Source organism: Odocoileus virginianus, unplaced genomic scaffold (assembly GCF_023699985.2).
Source record: "Odocoileus virginianus isolate 20LAN1187 ecotype Illinois unplaced genomic scaffold, Ovbor_1.2 Unplaced_Contig_3, whole genome shotgun sequence".
Classification (NCBI taxonomy): domain Eukaryota; kingdom Metazoa; phylum Chordata; class Mammalia; order Artiodactyla; family Cervidae; genus Odocoileus; species Odocoileus virginianus.
In genome coordinates this window covers 1,898,903-1,917,070 of record NW_027224320.1, presented here as the reverse complement: position 1 = coordinate 1,917,070, position 18,168 = coordinate 1,898,903, and the positions used below count along the sequence as shown (strand labels likewise).

Below are 18,168 nucleotides of genomic sequence, written 5' to 3'. Positions count from 1 at the left end.
GCCTTGCTGTGTCAGGGGTCAGGACGTCACCCCTTCTTAGTCAGACTCTTGCAGAGATAGACCACGTGTAGTTTATCTACTGACCACAGATGAGGAACATTTGGGTTGTTTCCAGTTTTCGAGTATTGTGAATATACTGCTAGGGACATTACCATACAAATTGTTACATTCTAAATACAAGTCTCTCTGGTTTTAATGATTTACAGATATTTTCCTCCAGTCTGTGGCTTCTATTGTGTTAGTTTCAGACTACAGCAAAGTGATTCATATATACACACACACTTTTTAATATTCTTCTCCATTGTAGTTTATTACAAGGTATTGAGTACAATCCTTTGTGCTTTATAGGAGGTCCTTGTTGGTTATCTGTTTTATATTGGTCGTGCCTTTTGAAGTGAAGTGCAAACATTTTGAAAAAGTCCAGATTATCATGTTTTTGTTTTATGTCTTATATCTTTGAGGTCATATCTAAGAATCACTGCCTAATTCAAGGTCAAGACGATTTCCGCCTCTGTTTTCTTGTAAGAGTTTCATAACTTTAACTCTCAGTTTCATAACATTCAGCTCTTTGATCAGTTTGAGGTAATTTTTGTGAATAACGGGAAGCGAGGGACCATATGCAGTGTTTTTTCTGGGTGGATTAACCAGTTGTCCCAGCGCTGTTTATTGCAGAAACGATTCTTTCCTATGAATTGTCTTGTCAAAAACCCTTTGACCATAGAGAGTAGGGGTGGGGAGAAAAGGTTTTAAAAACCATTTGACCGTGATACAATGCTGTTTAAAATGTTGTTTGTAAAATTCATGTGGCCGCATCGGGTCTTAATTGCAGCACGCGGGATCTCTCACCAGGGTGCACAGGTGTTCTAAGTTACTCTGCGGCAGGTGGGATCTTAGTTCCCCAGGCAGGGATCGAACCCGTGTCCCCTGCTTTGGAAGGCGGATTCTCAACCACTGGACCGTCAGGGAATCCCCCCAAATGTTACCTTCGTGAAGATGATGACCTTCCCCCATTTAACAACAGTGTATTCCAGACCACTGGGATGATACTAAAAACGGAGTTCTGCTGCCTGGTTTCTGCGACTGCTTTTCCTGTTGTGTTTCTGGCCATCAAGGGCTCCTCTGGTGAATTTACACTTTGAATTGACCTCATGTAGCTCTGGGTGCAGTGTTCCTTCAAGTGTGCTCTGACAAACCTTGCAAGCTGCCTTCTTAGGTGTCCGCCCGTTCTTTTTTCTTTTTTGGGAAAAATATTTATCTATTTGGTTGTGCCAGGCCTTAGTTGCAGGACATGGGACCTTCAATCTTCAATCTGCTGCAGATTTCAAATCCTTTTTTTTTTCAAATCCTCTTGAAAAGAAATGATGCACGTGGGTGCACATTTGTAGCATGCGAACTCTTAGCTGCAGCATGTGGGATCTAGTTCCCTGACCAGGGATCAAACCCAGGCCCCCTGCATTGGGAGCTCGGAGTCTCAGCCACTGGACCACCAGGGAAGTCCCTCCACCGGTTCTGAAGTTTGAGAAGCCTTTACTGTAGAACCATTTCTCAGGTGGGAAAGTAGAGGCCTGTACAGAGAAAGGGATGTGTCCAAAGCCATGCATCTGTGAGAGCCTGCAAGCCCGCACAGAGGCCGCGAGGAGTAAGTAAGAGCCTCTTCGGAAGTCATTCACCCCCCAGCCTCGGTCTCCTCACTTGTAAAATGGACAGAGCATCACTGCCTCTCAGAAGCACAAGCAGTGGACACAGCAGGAGAAAGTCTAGCTCCAAGCCCGCCTGACTCAGAGTGGGCACCGTGCGTGAGGCTGTGCCCACCACCTGGCCCTGCGCCCAGGTCCCCGTCCTCCAGGGCACGTCCTCTGCCCAGCAGAGCAGCCCTCAAGGGCCCCTCCCGGCTCCAGCCATCCCCCCACCGAGCCCACCTCACTGTCCCCAGGGCTTAGCCACTGACTGGGAATGGCTGTCGCAGGCCCTGTGTCAATCGACGTGGGCGACACAGAGAGGCTTCCACCTCCATCCTCGCCCCGGGAAGTGTGGGCAGCAAACAGACTCGTTAACTGATGGTTAGAGGACAGCGTGGCAGTGGTTATTTTTATTGCTAATAGCCAATGGTTCTTGAATTTCTCTGTGTGTGAGTCAAGATGTCTAGAGGAGGTAGCATTTTTGCAGCTGGACCTAAAGGCTGGGCTCGGACTTCAGCTAACAGGCAAAGAGCATTCATTTGGGATTTTTGCCAGTTTGGTGTGGGGAGGGATAGGAGGATGAATAGAGGCCAGAAAGTGCCGAATCGTGAATGTCCAGCCAAAGAGCATCATGGTGGTTCGGTGGGTCATGGGGGTCACAGATTATTGGGTGAGTGGTTCAGTCTCCCCGCAGGAGGCATTGCTCCCCGCCCCCCGCCCCCCAACACCTACACCCTGCACACAGGCCTAGTGCCTGGTCTTCTGTCCACGCCCCTAGGAACAGATCTCCAACCCCGACCCGTGGGCCTGCCACCAGGGCTGGTCTGGAGAGGAAATGTGAACCTGGAGTTTCCGACAGGGCACCACAGGTGGGAGAAGGAGCAGGGACGGGCACGGCGGCCAGCCTGGAGGCTGCGGGCCGAGGCAGTGGACCCCCGGCCCCCGCTCCCACCGCCCATGGCCAGGGGCCCCACCTCCCAGCAGCATTCCACATCGGGCTGGCTCTTCCAGCCAGAAGGTTCTCGGGCTGACGTGACATCAGAGCTGCAAGCAGCTCTGGCACTTGCCTCGCCCTGGGCTTCCTGTCTGCTCCATCAAGGGGCCCTTGAAGCTCAGAGGACGACGATCGTCCCCTGGGAGTTAGCCCCGGCCCGGGTCAGAGCAAGCCTCTCAACTCCCTGTGCAGTCTCAGAAATGATTCTTTTTAAAACATTCTTTTTTAGTTGCATGTAGTCCACGCAGAGGGGCTTCCCAGGTGGAGCCAGTGGTAAAGATCCCGCCTGCCAATGCAGGTGGACGTCAGAGACTCAGGCTCGACCCCTGGGTCAGGAAGATCCCCTGGAGGAGAGCGAGGCAACCCCCTCCACTACCCTTGCCTGGAGAATCCCGTGGACAGAGGAGCCTGGCGGGCTTCGGTCCATGGGGTTGCACCGGGTGGGATGCGAGCAAAGTGACTACCACACTCTGCACACACGTGCAGAGAGCACAAAAGATATTTGAATGGGACATGTCAGTGAAACCCCAGTCTCCTTCCCACTCAGCCCCCGGCTCTCCACGCTCTTTCCCAGGACACTGATGTACCAGTTTCTCAAGCATCTTGGCCAGAGATGGCACGGCCACATGCCCGCATGCACTCTGCAGCCCCCTTTCTTATGAAACGAAGCGATGCGCCATTCCCTGTGGCACTCCTTGCTTTTTCCACTTACAGAAAAGTCTCACACTTGGAGACTGCTCCTTGCCAGTCGCGTGCAGAAGGGCATCTTTTTTGACCGATGCATAGGTTTCTGCCGCCTGGATGTACCATGACAGTCATCTGTCGAGGAGTCCTTCATTGGTGCAGTCAGTTCAGTTCAGTCGCTCAGTCGTGTCCGACTCTTTGCGACCCTATGGACTGCAGCAAGCCAGGCTTCCCTGTCCATCACCAGCTCCTGGAGCTTGCTCAAACTCACATCCATCGAGTTGGTGATGCCATCCAACCATCTCATCCTCTGTCGTCCCCTTCTCCTCCTGCCTTCAATCTTTCCCAGCATCAGGGTCTTTCATTGGTGCACTTGTAGGTAAAAGATTCCAATAATTTGTATTCACTTTAAAGACAGTTGCTTGATTTTTTAAAGGCGTGTAAAGAAGGTTTAATTAGCCCATGAGCCTGTCTATGTGCAGATAATCCCTGGTGACTTTTTAAAAACCAACTAACCCTCAGTTGTTGCTATTCTTAGTTTCTTAGTCCTGCCTGACTCTGCGACCCCATCGGCTGTAGCCCGCCAGGCTCCTCTGTCCGTGAGATTTCCCAGGCAGGAATACTGGAGTGGGTTGCCATTTCCTTCTCCGAGGGATCTTCCTGACCCAGTGGATCGAACCTGCATCTCCTGCCTTGGCAGGCAGATTTCTGACCAGTGAGCACCAGGGAAGCCCTCAGGGCACAGGTGTAAAACGAAGAGGGAACGCTCCTCCCTCTCCCGTCCCCACATCCTCCCAAAAGGCCGCATCGATAGCAGGTTATTCGGGTACGTGGGTATCCTTTCAGGGAGAAGAAGGAGGAAATGTCAGTACACATATGTGTCTAACCTTTTACAATGTACACAAGAGGGACTGCAACATACAGCCTTCTGTCCCTTGCACTTCTCGGCAGAAAGGCGTCCTGGAGCTCTTCCTGGGAAGTCTCAGCCTGTGGATGCCGTCATGCCGGCTCCCTCTCCCCCAGGGCTGGACACCAGAGGTGTTTCTCTTCTGTCTGCTCACTCTGACAGCGTGCTGTGTGCCACTGCCCTTGTCTTTATGCCAGCATGCTGGACGCCTTTGCCAGGTCACCCTGCAAAAAAGCTTGCACCATCTTGCACCCCACCCGCCAGTGCTCGGGGTGCCTGCCACAGCAAAAGCATCATCAAACTTGTTCTTTCTTTTTTTTTTGCCAGCCTGGTAGACACACACGATGACAAACATGTTGTATTTCAGTTTGTATTTTTTTAATGTGCATTTAATTACAAGTGAAATTGAATATCTTTCCATGAACCGCTTGTTTGTATCCGCTGCTCTCTTTTTTCTAATTGGTTAGTCATCTTTTTCCCATCTCTTTAAAAGAGCTCTTTATGTATTAGGGAAATTAGCTTTCATCTCATTCTTCTCGATGAACTTCTGTCATCTGTGCTGCAGATCTTCTCTTTAAGTGAACCCTTTGTCTTTTTTACTTTGCGGTATGTGTTATTCCATGTAGAAGTTCTCATTTTTATATAGTTAGATTTATCCGGATTTTCTGCTGTGGCTTCTGGGAATACAAATATTTACACAGCGCATCTTACACAACCTCTGTGACACATTATCACAGTTGATCCTCAGAGCAGCCTTTGAAGGGGGGCAGGCTGAGGGTTTTTATCATCGGATCTGTTTCGCAGATGCATTCAAACGAGGCTTAGAAAGGTGGTGGCTGAACAGATTCTAAGACCCTTCTTCTTCCCAGGCCCCTCCCCTGACTCCCCGAAAGCCAGGTAACTCCCTCCTGGCATTGACGACAAAAGGAGATAGCTTCTCTGTGACAGCTTTTTTAATGATTAAAACTATAAGAATCTTCTGCAAGGCACCTTTTTTTTTAAGTTTTTGAAAGTATAAAATTAGTTCACAGTTTTTAAAAACAAAACTTCCAATGATGACATGGGGTTTGGTTTCAGTGAGCATCAGGGGTGAGGAAGACCTCCCAGGAGCTGGGCCTTTCCTGGTCCATCTCTGCCATCACCAGGGCCTTGTGTATTCCCGGAAGAGCTCAGGTGCTCCTACGTGGGCGAGACAAAGAGACTTAGGTGGCCCTGCACCCCACTTGGGTGAGGCCCTGCACTTGGCTGGCTATGTGAGTGTGGCCACGAGACTTCCCTTCTCTGTGCCGCCCTTGTCTGTGAAACCCAGATCATAGTTCCCAGCTTAAGTAAATGAACAAAGTGTCCACCTTTCACCTCTCATCTGCCTGTTCCTTCCAGCATCCAGGGCGTACTCCCCACCTGGCCCCCGAATCCAGAGCCAGGAGCTGTCAGGGGACACAGTCAGGCTCCCCCCACCGTGCCCCAGAAGCCCAGAGAGTCACACAGCCCAAGGTCGCACAGCCCAGGGTGGCAGGGCGCTCGAGGCGACTGTCTCCTGACTCAACCACATCACGGCCTCCTCCCCTCGGGACCGCTGCGGCCCGGGCCCAGCCTCCTGTCTCGCCGTTTCTGGCCACCAGGGCGCGCGCCCTAACCGGCCGGCTGCGGCAGGCGTGCTCCCACGTGGTCGGGGGCTGCCCGCTGCCCACCCAAGGAAGGCCTCCTTAACCTGGGGTCAGGGCGCTCAGAACCGCCCTACACACCAGGCAGCCGGCCCTCCTCGGGTGCTTGTTCTCGGGGTACAAACCTCCTGGAGCGCACTGCCCCTTGCAGGCCGCCTGCGCCGCTCCGTCCCCACGGCCTGTCCGTCTCCGAGGCCGGGCCGCCCCCTGACGCCCGCCCCCAGCAGTCCGTGGGTGCCCAGTCTGTGTTTGCTGTTGGGTAGGGGGCGCCGCCGGCAGGCCCGGACCCTCGTCCCCAAACCGCCCGGAGCGGGTTACACAGCCCTCCCCCCCAGCACGCCGCGTGACCCTGCGCCCGTGGCTGACCCTCTCTGGACCTCGGTCTTCTCATCCGAGAACTGGGAGGCTGGGGGGAGGGGGTTGGGCATGACCGGCGGGGACCGCGGTCCTCCGTGGGAGGGGCCTGCGGCTGCGGCTCCGGGGTGTTTGTCTGGGGGGTCTCGGGGAGTCGGAGCGAAAGGCCGGGGTCACCCAGCGTCCCCCTACCCCGCCCCGCCGCGCCTGGGCTGTGCGAGACCCACTCCCCGCCCGGCCCCGCCAACTCCAGCGGCCTCGACTGGCCGGGCTCGGGTGACGTCGGCGGCTGGGGCGGCACCCGGCCCCCGCCCCCCAACCGCTGCCGGGGAAACTGAGGCCGCGCACGCCAAGGTCACGGCGCGGAGGCCGGCCGGCCGGCGGCGCTGGGGCTGGGGCTCCGCGCTCCCGCCCGCGCTCCTGCGGCCGCGGGGACGGCGGGGACAGCGGGGACGGCGCGGCGGCGCGCGCTCGTAGGCTGCGGGCGGCCCCGCGAGGTAAGGAGGCGGGCCGGCGGGGGGCGCGCGCGGCGGCGGGCGGGGCCGGGGGCCAGGGGCCGGGGGTCCGCGGGGGCCGAGTCTGCAGCGACGCGCGAGCGGCGCCCTGGAGCCGGGCGGGGGCGGGGGGCGGCTGTGCGGAGCCGGGCCCGGGGCCGCAGCGGGCCCGGGCTGGCCGCGGGGCTGGCGGGGATGGGGCCGGAGCGCCGGGCTTTCGGAACCGGGCTCTGCGGTGGCGCTCCCGGGGACGCAGGTGACGGAGCCGTTCACGGCTCTGCGGATCGCTCCACCGAAACCCCGCGGAAGGCGCGATCTGGGGTAGGGGGCTAAGGGCGTTCGTCCCCGCGTCTGCACCGCTGGCTGCCTCGCCTGGGCTGGGAAACATGAACCCAGGCCCGGAGGGTGGCGGGGAGGAGATGTGGCCCCCTCCACGGCCTCCCTTCCCCCCCCACCCCCACCCCCTCCTCTGTGCGCCGCCTCTCCGCGGAGAAACCCGGCCTCGGATCCAGGGTCCGGAGCCTGCGGGCGGGGAGGTTGAGGCATCTCAGGAATTCGTTGGGAACCAGATGGACGCTCCAGGGCTGGGCTGGAGGCGCTGGCCCTGGATTCAGCCCTGCCCCTGACCCTCTCGTGACCTTGGGCAGCCCCTCCTCCCCTGACCACGTGGGCGAGACGGTGGTCCCTAGCCTTGGGGGTCCTTCGGGTCAGACCCCCCCAAGCAGGCAAGGAGTCGGATTAAATGACTGTGCTTGGGGGCTGGAACAGTCACAGCCCAGATGGGGCAGGAGAGAGCAGGGTGTCTGGGAAGTGACCATGCGCTGTTGTGGGTATCTGGACGCTCTGTCTCACCTGCCAGCCTAGGGGGGAGCCCTCGTGGACCGAGGGGCTGTGAGTGCGGATAAAGCCCTCCCCTGCCCGGCTGGCTGCCCTGTGAGGGGGCAGGGCTGGTTGGCATGATGTGGTCAGGCTGTCCCCTTGTCCCCACAGTCATGGGGAAAATCCCCCCCAAGTGTCCGCCAGGCAGTTGCTACTTTTAAGTGGCTAAGCTCTCCACTGTCACAGGAGATCTGTTCCCGGAGCCAGCGGAGCGGAAGGATGACCGTGGGTGTCCCCTGCCCCGGGCCCGTCCCGGAGCTTCAGCCGCGGGCGGGCGGTCTTCTTGCCTGGTCAGCTTCGTGTGCTCCGCTCTGAGCATGCGCCGCCGAGGGGTGGGGGCGGGGCCCTCGCTCCGCACTTCGGGGAGCCCCGCTCTGGCTCTGCCGTCAGTCCCCAGAGGACAGTGTGCAAACCCGCGCTCTCGGCCAAGATGACCTCTGGTCACCCTCTCCTGCCCTCGGCTTTCGGCCTGGCTGGTCACGGGCTGGCCCAGCGGCCAAGCCTCTGCAGCCGTGAGGGGCCAGAGAGCCCGTGTGCAGTGGGGTTTGAAATGAGGGAGGAGAAGCGGCCCGGGGACCCCCCCCCCCCGGAGGCCGGAAAGGACAGGCCAGGAGGTGTCTGGGGCGCCCCGGCGCAGCCCCTGAGCATCAGTGCTGCAGGGAGCATGTGGGGGCCCGCCTCCCATCAGAGCTAGGGAAACTGAGGCCAGAGAGGGGCAGGGACATGCCCAAGGTCACACAGCACCCCAGGCCCCCAGCTTTCCAGCAGTCCGGCCATCCTCGGGGAGCTGCACCCTGGGGGAGGCTTGGAGGACTCAAGGCATCGCCCCCAAGCCCGGAGGTCCCCTCAGCGGAGGGAGGAGGACGGCGACTCTGGCTCTGCACGGTTCGCGAGCACTAAGTCATCTTGAGTCTTGTGACTGGAGTCGCCACCCTTCCCCATGGTGCCTGCCCTTCCAGCCACTTCTCTGCCCACCCTACTCCTGCCAGCCCCACAACGACAATGATCCGAGTCAGGCCCCTTCCCCGCTGTGCAGACGGGGTGCCCAGGCCAAGGCGGCACTGGGACCCCCTGAGTCCTCCGCCGTCCTTCGACCCGTGTTCTGACTCGGGGTGCTGGTTCCTAAGCGCCCCGAGAAGAGCACAGTCATCCGTTGCTCTTGCAGGGAGCTCCCAGCTCGGGGGTGTGCAGGCTGGAGCCGAACACTAACCGGTCAGGGAGGGTTGACCAGATGTCTCGTCACCCTGCCCACCTCATCCATCATAAACAGGGGGTTGGGACTGGGCTTGCTTGCTCCAGTCAGGAGATGTTTCTGACATGAAAGAAACATCACATGGGCAGGTTCCTGTAGAGGCTGGGGCTCCCACCTCCTACCGTTGCTCAGACCCGGTGTTCATGGCCACCATAGAGTGTAACTCAGACTCATGTCTAGGGGCAGCATCTTCCAGTGCCCACTGCCTGCCCACTGGAGGCAGCCTTCAGCCCGCCCATTCTGGTGCCTGCCAGGCCCACCCCACCGATGCCCCCCGAAAACCTCTGCTGGCCTTCACTCATCCATGTCACCTCTGGGGCAGCGTCTGCCTGAGGCCTCTGTGTCTTCCTCCCCTGGGGTCCCATCGCCACTGAACCGGGGAGGGGGGCGGTCAGTGTGCAGAGCCAGAGGTGGGCCTGACTTCAGGACCCCCACCGCCCCGCCCCACCCCCGCCACCCGGACTCTGCAGTCTGGATCAGAGAGGCAGGGTGCGGGCCGCCAAGTTCTCGGCGACTTTTCAGAGAACTGAGTGTGTGCGGCCTTCTGACCCGGCGCAAGCGCGGTTCAAGCCCAACAAACACCTTTTACACCTCGTCACGGGGTCTCAGTCGTACGATCCCATTTCATCTGGGGAGCCGCAGACCCATCTGCCCACGTGCCTGAAGGCTCTAGGAGCGTAATATCAGAGCAAGAATGTCAGCCCCACGGCCAGCGGCACCCACAGGAGATGCTGCCCCCTCTTGCCCACCGCAGGCTGGGCCCCTTCTGTGACTCGGGCCCTCGCGCCGGACAGCTGGGCAGTTTGCACACTCAGACGGCCTGGGGAGGCGCTCAGAGGGGCCCGACCCTGAGAATCCCCTCGGGCTCTGCAGACCGAGGCAGAAAGTGTCTCAATGGGACCCTGTCATTCCGTCTGCGAGTCTGGGCCTGGGCTACTGCAATCCTGCGGGACGACAGTCTCCTCCTCCCCAGACTCTGAATCCCCCGAGGGTGGGACGGTGGCCCAGGCACCGGCTGGTCCCCAGCGCCAGGGGCTAATGCGAGTCTTTGTTGTGCTCAACTGAGTTGGAGCCAAATAAGAAAAAAGGCAGTGAGTTCCCCCTGCTGGAGGTGTGCACGTTGAGGTGGTCCAGAAGAGTCCTGTGTCTCGGGGGAGATGCCCTGGAGGGCCATTTTAGCTCCAGGACTCCCAGAGCCAATGACTTAAAAAAAAAAAAAATTATCTGAGGACTTAATGAAAGCTATCAGGATGGTAGTGTAGGTTTGGAAAAGCGCTCAGCGCCAGGCTGTTCTAATGAAGGCATTCGCCCTGGGGTGTTATGGCCACGCTTCATTATTCTGCTTCTCCAGATTCGGGACTAGGATCAGGTCTTGGACTTGATCAGGAGGCCTAAGTGAAAGTGAAAGTGTTAGTCGCTCAGTCGTGTCCAACTCTTTGTGACCCCATGGGCTGTAGCCCACCAGGCTCCTCTGTCCATGGGATTTCCAGGCAAGAATACTGGAGTGGGTAGCCATTCCCTTCTCCAGGGGAACTTCCTGACCCAGGGATTGAACCCAGGTCTCCCACACTGCAGGCAGATTCTTTACCATTGAATCACCAGGGAAGTCAATCCTAAAGGAAATCAGTCCTGAATATTCATTGGAAGGACAGATGCTAAAGCTGAAGCTCCAGTACTTTGGCCACCTGATGTGAAGAGCTGACTTATTGGAAAAGATCCTGATGCTGGGAAATATTGAAGGCAGGAGAAGGGGGATGACAGAGGATGAGATGGTTGGATGGCATCACCGACACGATGGACATGAGTCTGAGCAAGCTCTGGGAGTTGGTGATGGACAGGGAGGCCTAGTGTGCTGCAGTCTGTGGGGTCACAAAGAGTCGGACGTGACTTAGCAAGTGAACAACGTCAAGGGGCCTAAGGACTAGGAGTGGGTTGCCATGCCCTTCTCCGGGGATCTTCCCGACCCAGGGATGGAGCCTGGGTCTCCTGCGTTGCGGGCAGATTCTTCACCGTCCAAACCTTGAGGGAAGCCCGTGCACATAACCCTCTGAGCCTCAGGGTCCTCCGCTTTAAAGCGGGAGTGATGACAGGGCCCCCCTCAAGGCGGTTATGAAGGTAATTCTGGAAAGCGTCCGTGTCATGCAGCTAGTTTCCGTTTTCTCCTCTGGGGATATTGAAAAGCTACTGGGTATTTCTAAGGCCTCAGAGTCCCAGTAGAAACCCCAGCTCCATTGATTTTCTCATTCAACAAATGTTTCCCGAGCACCTCCAGACAAAACGCCCTGCCCTCTGGGCGCTTTGATTCCGGTGGCAGGAGACGCACAGCAATGAGGAAACAAACCAAGAAGAGTGTTTCAGCCGGTGCTGAGGGCTGAGAATGTGTCTACCCTGGCCAGTGTTAGGGGGGCTTTGCCGTGGAAGAGCCCGTCCAGCAGGGAGAGGAGGGGAGCCCCCTTCACCCCGCCTGGGCTCTGGGAGGCTGAGACTGCAGTCCTGGCCCTGCCGGCTTCCCACTTGCTGTGCAGACTTGGGCCGGTTCCTTGCTGTCTCTGATCCCCGGCCCTGGTCTGAAGTGAGATAGCGGTTAGCCCCTCTCCAGCTCAGGCGCCCTGTGTGGCCGGGCGGCTCTGTCGTGCCTGGGACACTGCTGTCACAGCGGGGGTCCCTGCCTGTCCCCTGTGGCCCATAGCACACAGGGGCTCCATCTCAGACCGTCTCGCGGAAAGGTAAAGACAGGCCCAGGAGCAGCACCCCGGCCCAGAGACGCAGGGCAGCCGAAGCCCCCGCCCCACTCCCGAGGGCTCTCCCTGCAACCGTGGCCCCTCAGAGCCCGCACCATGCTGACTTCCATGCTAATGCCGTCTTGCGCTCTGTCTTCCCGCCTGTCTGAGCAACTCTCTACAACGTGGCCTTGTTCCTGCTCTGAGCTGTCTCTGCATAGGCCTTCCCAGGTGGCTAGAGGTCAAGAACCCGCCTGGCAATGCAGGAGACGTAAGAGACCCGCATTCCATCCCTGAGTCAAGAAGATCGCCTGGAGGAGGGCATGCCACCGCTCCAGTATTCTTGTCGAGAATCCCACGGACAGAGGAGTTGGTGGGCGACCATCCATGGGGTCGCAAAGAGGGGGACACGCCTGAAGAGTCGCAGCCCGCGGCACGGACGGAGATTTAGGGCGGGGAGGCTTGTTCAGGCCTGGCTCCTTCTCAGAGTCACAAGGAGCTGTCCCTCGGCCTTTTCACGGCTGTGTAGTATTCTGCTGCGCCGCCAGCCACACTGACGTTTCCAGCCTGTGTCTTCAGTTCGGGGCTGTGTTCTTGAACACGCCCCCCTCTCCTAGGGCGCGGTCGGCCTCCTCTCTGCTGTTGATCTTGAACCGGGCCAGGAGGTAGGCGCTGTTCCACATCGTCCCTGAGCCGACCGGTCCATGGTCCTTCCCTCCCGTCGCCCCCGCCCCACCCACAACCCCTGATGTCAGTCTTGACCATTTTCACTCAGCAGGCGGGTGTGGAACGGTTCTCTGCGTCTTCCTGACTGCCGCCGGGGTTGAGCCGTCTTCATGTGCGCATTGGCTGTCTGGCTCTCCTCGGTGACGGGACTGTTGAAGTCTCCTGCCTGCCTTGGGCTGTCTTGGTTTTTCTGTTCTTGTTGTTGGTTTTGAGGATTCTTTAGGTGTTCCAGATTCCAGTCCTTCATCAGTTATATATGTTGTAAATATCTTGCATTTTTCACTCTTCTGTAATCTTGGAATGAACGTCTCCGTTTCGGAGGTCTTACTTTGAGTGATCTTTCACTTCATTTGTGTGAGTGTGTTTTAAGAATCCTTTCCTACCCGGCAGTCATGAGTTCGCCTTTTGCAGTAGATCTGTAATGGGCGTTGGGAACTGGTGTGAGATAAGCGTTCCATTTCACACACACGCACACGCACACATGGTTGCACACCCCGTTTCCCCGCCTGCCCAGCAGTGACACGTGCGTCCCTTCCCTACCTGCCCCGCCCGTCCCCCCCTCATGCACGCATGCCTTCCACCGGAGCCGCAGCAGGGACAGCCCCCAGGCCGGCCGGACGGCCCTCCCCCGCTGCCCGCCGCTCCTGCTGAACAGGTCTGCGGGCCGTCACGTGTCCGCTGGCGCTGAGTCGGGCTCTGGCGGATTAAGCAGGGGCTCAGGGCTTATGACCCGCGCCGGCCGCTGCTCGGGCCCCGGGGCGGGCGGACGGAGCTCAGCTCTGGGGGCCGCAGAGGAGACCCCCGGGAGCCAGCGAGGCTGTGCGGAGGCGGCGGGGGGGCCCCCCGCCCCGGCACTGGAGCGAGGTGAGAGGGGGTGGGGCGGCCCGGCGGTGTCTCCCGCCTGGCTCCGGGAACCTCTGTCTGAAAAACTGAATGTCGCCCCCCCTGCCATCCTTACCTTTCCATCTGGGTCTGCTGGGGGGGCCAGAGCCAGGAGGTGGGGGGAGCCGACAGAAAGACCTGCCAGGGTTCAGGCCACTGTGCAGGATCACCTGAACACACACACACACACACAGAGATACACACACACACACAGATACACAGACACCCACACCCAGACACACACACACACACCCAGACACACAGACAGACACACACACACACACAGAGATACAGACACCCACACCCAGACCCAGACACACACACACAGACACACACAGAGATACACACACACAGACACACACACACAGACACACACCCAGACCCAGACACACACACACACACAGAGATACACACACACAGACACACACACCCAGACACAGACACACACACTGACACACACACACAGATGCGCACACACACACACACACACACACACCTGCCCACTGGCTCCCGAGGAACTCTGTGTCCTCTTCAGTGATGAGGGCCTGCCCTCTAGACGGGGGCGGGGGTTGGGTCACTGCTGACCTACAGTCCACCCTCCAGATCCCGGTGCCTTTCCCCTGGCCATGGCCAGGACCTTCCTCCTCCTAGAGCCGTCTGAGCAGGGGAGAAGGGAGAAGTGGGTGTGTGCTGAGCACTATCTACGGACCAGGACCCTCCCCTTGGATGATCTTTAATCCTTTCCTGCAAGGTTGGGGGAATTCGCCCATTTAACAGATGAGGAAACTGAGGCTTGGCAAAGGGCTGTGGTCCAGCTGGGGCCGGGCTGGGAGGACGGCCCTCAGCACCTCGGCAGCCTGCCTACGTGAGCCCAGAGTCGCAGGCTCTGCCCACCGCCTGCCTGAAGACACAGCCCCTGGGGCCTCTGACAGCTCTGGGCGGTTAGGGGTGGGGGCGTTGGCCTGGGAGCAGACCTGACTTGGGCCGGCCCTCGCCTGTGCCTCGGGGGAGGTGGGGGGCGGGGAGGGGGGGTGGCAGTAACAGGCCCCACCCCTCCAGGGCGCTCTGAAATGCGCTGTGAGTGAAAGGGCTTGCACACCCGGCCGCTCCCAGCAGGCCTTGCGGCTTAGCTTTCGTTCCCACAGGGAAGGTCAGTACCTGGGTTCACTGCGCCCCCTGAAGTCCTGGGCTCCTTCTCCTTCTTTTCATCCTGGGCTTTATTTACATTTATCCTCTGCGTTTCCTGTTCGCTTAGGAAACACAGGCATGTGGTCCAGTCGTTCGGCCTTCTGAGAGGGTATGATGCAGATATGTGCCCCCTCCCCTCCCCAGAGCAAACCCGGCAGGCGGCGTTTCAGAGGTGTGATGGTCAGCAGGGTTCCTGTGTGTGTGTTTGCTCCCCCACCGTATTTTAAAGGGAACACCGGCCTGGGCTCTGCCCCGTCCTGTGACTGCCCTCTGGGCCTTTAAATCCACCCACTGGGTAAGAGAGCCCGGGACGGCCTCCCTCCAGAAGCTGCGCGTATTTGTGGATGCTGGCACCGGTTCCTCCTCGTCAGCAGGATTGAGGGAGGCTGCAGCCTGGCACAGGGCAAACAGGGGGACTGTTGAGCTGCAGAGAACGGTCCCTCTGTGCCCTGAGAAGGCCCCGGTTGGGGCCCAGCTCCCCCTCCGGCCCACCCCGGCGGCACTGGGTCTGGAGCTCGGGTGGAGCCTGGGGAGCTGGCTGAGGCCCCACCGGCTGCCAGCTGTCCACCAGGTGACCTTGAGCCTCCTCTGCACTCCTGACTCCATGCAGAAGCCCAGGGCACCGGGTGGCCCCAGCAAGGGGACCGAGGGTCTGTCTCCTCAGGGACCCCAGCACTCCACCCGTCACCCGTCCCTGCCGGGCAGAAACCCATGGTGTGGGCTGGAGTTTCCACTTTGACGGTGCTCCAGAGGCAGCCCAAGTTCCACTGACATGTTCCCTGTGGGCCTTGTGACTCCTGGACCTGCCGGCATCTTATCTCTGTTGTGGAAATCTCCCAGAGGGCTGTGGGCAGGGCTTTATCTCTCCCAGCCTCTGAAAGGAAGGCAGCAGGCGGCACCAATGGCGGCATACCCCATGTGTGACTACACGGCCTCATCAGAAGGGCTCCCTGCCCCCTTGAAGGAAGAGCGGGACTCACTGTTGGTGTCGGGGGGTGGCAGGGCCCAGGGGTCACAGTCACCCAGTGTGGCCGAGCTCCAGGCGTGGCCAGTGTGCAGTTGTTCAGGTTGTGCACTGCACAAGAGCAGCTGGCAAAGCAAGAATGCACTGCTGCCAAGCTGCAAGCTGGTGAGACGCTGTGTCCACCAGAAGAGGGCGCCTTTTCTGAGTTCACACACAGAGCCGGCACACTTCCTGGTGAAGGAGCGGTGCCTGGTGAGGTGTCTCCTCTGAGATGGGCTTCCTCTGCTCAGTTCTCTAGAATCCCCCTCCAGGACTCTGCTGGTAACCAGGGCAGAGGCGCCTCCCAACACGCTCCTGCGCCAGTGGGAGCAGCTTGAGTAGACCCAGCCCGGTGAATCGGAGGGAACGGGGCCATGGCTCAGGGCAGACCTGGGTCCGCATCTCAGGTCTGGCTGCTCCCGGGCAGCACTCCCCAGCCAAGCCCTCCACTTTAGCATCTATTAATGTCACCTGGTCCCGCAGTGGTAAAGAATCCACCTGCCAATGCAGGAAACATGGGTTCAATCCCTGGTCTGGGAAGATCTCCTGGAGGAGGAATTGGCAACCCACTCCAGTGTTCTTGTCTGGGAAATCCCCATGGACAGAGGAGCCTGGCAATCTACAGTCCATGGGGTCGCAAAGAGTCGGACACAACTGAATAACTAACAACAACAATAATATCCCCCCAAACTCAAGTACGAAGGACCCTCATGTCTAGGCCCAGCCCCTTGAGCAGGACCTCTTTATTTATGAAGACACATTGACCCAGGGACAGAAATGCACATGAACTAGAGGCAGTCATCTCATCCACAAGATTTTCTCCAGAAACTCTCTAGCACATGCCAGGCTGGAGATAAACACCGAGACCCACAGACATGACTTTTGTCCTCTTGGAGCCGAGTCGTGAAGCTGGAGTCAGGAACATGTAGGTGAAAGAGAGAGACGTGGGCACCAGGCAGCAGGAATGGCATATGTGCAAAGGCCCAGGGGCAGGGGCCAGCTTACTGGAGCCGAGTGAGAGTCGGTATCACTTCAGTTGGTCTGACTCTTTGCAACCCTCTGGTCCATAGTCCAGGCTCCTCTGCCCATGGGATTCTCCAGGCAAGAATACTCGAGCGGGCTGCCGTGCCCCTCTCCAGGGGATCTTCCCCACCCAGGGATCGAACCCGCGTCTCTCACACCTCCTGCATCACAGGCGGGTTCTTTACCACTAGCGCCACCTGGGGTGGATGAGTGGGAGGGGCGAGGCAGGCGGAAGCCAAAACTGCAAGAGTTTATGGGCATGGAGAAGAGTTCGGTGCCGATTTCTCTCTTTCTAAAGATGTTGATTTATTCATGTAGCCGCACCGGGTCTTAGTCGTGGCAGGCAGGGTCTTCGATCTTCACTGTGGCAAGTGGGATCCTTAGTTGTGTCAAGTGGGGTCTAGCTCCCTGGCCAGGGCATTGAACCCCGGCCCCTGCACTGGGAACACTGAGGCCTAACCACTGGGCCACCAGGAAAGTCCCTGGTGCTTATTTCTTGAGCAGCGAGGAGCCAGGGTTAGCCTCCTTAGGTCAGTGACTCGGCGGGAGAGGTTGTGTTCGGTGGTGCAGGAAGGAGATCTAAGGGGAAGCTTACGGGGGTGTCCAGAGGTTGGCACAGCCGCCCCTGCGGGCACCACACTGTGCCGTCCGCTTGGGGCTGGAGGGCCAGACTGCAGTTCTCCAGCGGGACGGCAGGGGGCGCCGGCCCCTCGGCGGTGGCGGGTGGGCTGGCCCCGCGGGACCCCGCGCCGGACCGGTGGGGTCCGGCCGGCACTGGTCAGGCCAGGGCGGGGCCGCGCGTCCCTCCGCCCTCCCGAGCACCCCAAGTGGCGCCGGGACCGCGGGTTCCGGAGCTCCCGCGCGCAGCTGCCGGCTCTCCGTCTTTCATCCCTCCAGGACCATCCATCAGCTGTGACCTGAGCTGACGTTTTAAGCCGATCTAAATTTGCCACCCAGTCGGACCAGGGGACAGCTGGGCGAAACCACCCCCTGCAGGGGAGCGCTGGGGTCCAGACCTCCGCTCCCCGCCTGAGCCGGTGTGGCGCGGATGACCAGACGCCCCCTGGCGGGGCGGGCGGCACCGGCATTCCGAGAGCCCAGGGGCCGTTGGTCCAGGCCAGGCCGGGGCACCCAGGAGGCCTGCGGGGCCTGGCAGTGCGTCCCCGACCCCCCACCCCGGGTTCGGGCTGGAAGCACGGGGGGACCGGTGTGTGTTCAGTGAAGACGTGTCCTTCCGACCGGAGGCTGCATCCCAGAGCGGGATCGCTCGCACTTGGGCCATCACTGTCGGTACTGGGGTGCCCACGGGCAGGGCCGAGCCCCGGGAGAGTTCCCCTGGGAGCCCCCAGGACCGGGCACCGCGGGAGGGGAAGGAGTCGTCCTGGGAGAGGTCCCCGCGCTGCGCTGCGTGTGGTCACCCTTCACCAGGGTAATTACCGCAGACGTGGCTGAAAGGGAACAAATCGCCGTGCGCTCGTAATTACAAATTGCGTTTCTGACACTCCAGGGGTTTCCAAACCTTGATATCTGTGCTGTTTACACATACATTACACTCGTTTATGGAAATTACCAGCGAGGCCAGAGCTGTCTGTGGGTCGTGCTTCCTAAGAGATGCTCGCGGTGGCTGTGCTCTGGGAGTCCCCGCGGACTCAGGCTGAGCCTCCAGCCGCTACTCCTCCGTCCTGGGCTCAGGTTCTGTCTGCAGCCCGAGACTTTTCA

At 59.3% G+C, this 18,168-nt stretch overlaps 1 protein-coding gene and 1 long non-coding RNA gene across 8 annotated transcripts in view; one reads left to right on the top strand and one right to left on the bottom strand.

Moving 5' to 3' along the window:
- IQSEC1 (IQ motif and Sec7 domain ArfGEF 1) overlaps window positions 1-18,168 on the top strand; it is a 277,893-nt gene that overhangs the window by 197,786 nt on the left and 61,939 nt on the right. The gene's annotated exons all lie outside the window — the stretch shown is intronic.
- On the bottom strand, window positions 4,509-6,039 carry LOC139033801 (uncharacterized). The gene is made up of 2 exons (XR_011486271.1): window positions 5,621-6,039; window positions 4,509-5,443 (listed from the first exon to the last, which is right to left on the bottom strand). It is a non-coding gene; the product is annotated as an uncharacterized lncRNA (long non-coding RNA).